Below are 2,309 nucleotides of genomic sequence, written 5' to 3' on the forward strand. Positions count from 1 at the left end.
TTTCTTTCTGTTGCATACAGGGTTGATATGAGTCACCTAACAACAGCAATTTATTGGAAGCATGACTGGAGCCTGAAATTATGCTACATACTCTACAATTTTTAAAAAAAGACAAAAAGCTAAAGATAGAGGCAATGTAGTGGTTAAGCTCATGTATGCTAGCATTAAGCTGCTTAAATTTCAATTCTGTTTCTGCCCCTTAGTATCTATGGACTTTGATCCAATGTCTTCATATATGTGCCGTTGTTGCTTCATCTCTGAAACGGGTTTAAGACTAAACATTTTAATATATGTAATGGAATAGCAATACCTAGCACAGCTAAAATCACTTACATAGTTAGCTGTTGTTTAACTTTTGACAAGGTCTTTGCTTCCCCAAGCTTACTATCTGACTTCCCATGTTATTTGATTTATACACAATAATTACTGGAAGTCTTGCATAATCACTTCCCTGTTCCAGCTATTAAACAGTCATCATTCCTCATAGTAGTTTAGCAATTTAAAATACAAGCTTAGTACAAGTATCCCTATTTAGCATAAAGTGTCATACAATTTTGAACACCTTATTCTCTCCTAAACTTTCTGAACAGCATTAATTTCTTTTAATGCCACTGGGGTTTATCACACCTTGACAATCAGAACAGAAAAAGAAAAAGGAAAAGAGAGAGTTTCTGCAGTGGATGAGAAAGTAGAATGAAAAATGGCTGGGTTTTAGTTTAAGCAGCCTTCAACATTGTAAGGGTACTGCTCTTAGGGACTGGAAGGAATTGCATGATACCAAATACAGGTTAATTCAACAAGCACTGATTAAGAGCCTTATCCTGAAAAAGATTGACTATGTTCTGGCCTTTGAGAGTTTCATATGGAAGTGAAGACATGTTAGATGTGTGTGAAATGGCCCCTATAAACTTCTCCAATTTCATCTAGGATTCTGTTTGCTGCTCTGTAACCACACAGACAATTCAGTTCATTAAATGATCCAAGTTCCTTCCAGCCTCATGAGTTCTGCTTGTGTGGTTCCTTTCCTCTTTTATAATGCCCCCCCTTATAAAAAAAAATCAATGAACCCTTCAATTCAACAAGTACCTACTTATTTTATGACTGAGTGGTCAACGTGGATGCGGAAAACCAGACATTCTAAATATACCTGGTCTTTTCCCCAAAGATTTAGTGGTATTATGTAACACCACTAGGGGCACCTAGTTGTTGTTACTAAACTTTCTTCAGCAATCAGAACTGACTTTCCTGACAATATGTTGTTGTTGTTGTTGTTAAGTGCCATTGAGTCAGTTCCAACCCATAACGACCCTGTATAGGGTTTCTGAGGCTGTAAATCTTTATGGGAGCAGAAAGACTCATCTTTCTCCTGCAGAACTGCTTGCAGTATTGGAACTGCTGACCTTGAGGTTAGCGGCCCAACTCATAACCACTATGCTACTCCTCTTCTAAATTATTGTCTCCCTGGTGTGGCACTACAGGATAAACACTGGACCAAGAGGTCATTTTGAGCTGCAAAGTTGGTGGTTCAAATCAACCAGCTGCTCCTCAGAAACCCTAAACAGGGTCGCTACGAGTTGGAACTGACTTGATGGCACTAAACAGCAATAACAATCCTGTCTTGGATTTTAGGATCATCACTGGACTTCAAACCACAAAGTTGGCAGTTCAAACCCACTAGCTACTCCTCAGAAACCTTATACAGGGTCGCTAAAAGTAGAAATGGACTTGATGACACTTAACAATCCTTTCTTGTGAGGTCCTGGTGTGGTGCTGTGGGATAAGCACTGGGCTGATAATTGAAAGGTCAGTGATTCAAGCCCACCAGCTTCTCCTCAGAAACCCTATACAGGATTTCTATGACTTGATGTCCCTAAGAACAACAATCCTTTCTTGTAGTACTATTTTTTGTTTTTGATTTTTTTTTTTTTTTTAATTCATAGCACTTAAAGCACTTATGGAGTCCTGGTATGGCACTGTAGGATCAGCACTGGACTGCTAACCCCAAGTTCAGCAGTTCAAACCCACCAGCTGATCCTCAGAAATCCTCTGACTCAACAGCATGTAAAAACAACAGAATATTTATAGTTATATATTGTGCTGATTTTTTGTCTCCTACATTTGTTCATCTTTATAGCCCTAGTGCCTGGTACTGTGCCTCGCATGCTATACCTCTTCAATTAATAGTTCCTGAACAAACACAAGCTGCATAGTAAGTGAATATTTATATAAATTTATTTGTAGTCTAGCATAGTGGTTACAAATCGGGCTGCGAACCTTAAGGTCAGTGGTTCGAAACTACCAGCCGCTCC

The sequence above is a fragment of the Chrysochloris asiatica genome, unplaced genomic scaffold (assembly GCF_000296735.1).
Source record: "Chrysochloris asiatica unplaced genomic scaffold, ChrAsi1.0 scaffold00490, whole genome shotgun sequence".
Taxonomy (NCBI): Eukaryota; Metazoa; Chordata; class Mammalia; order Afrosoricida; family Chrysochloridae; genus Chrysochloris; species Chrysochloris asiatica.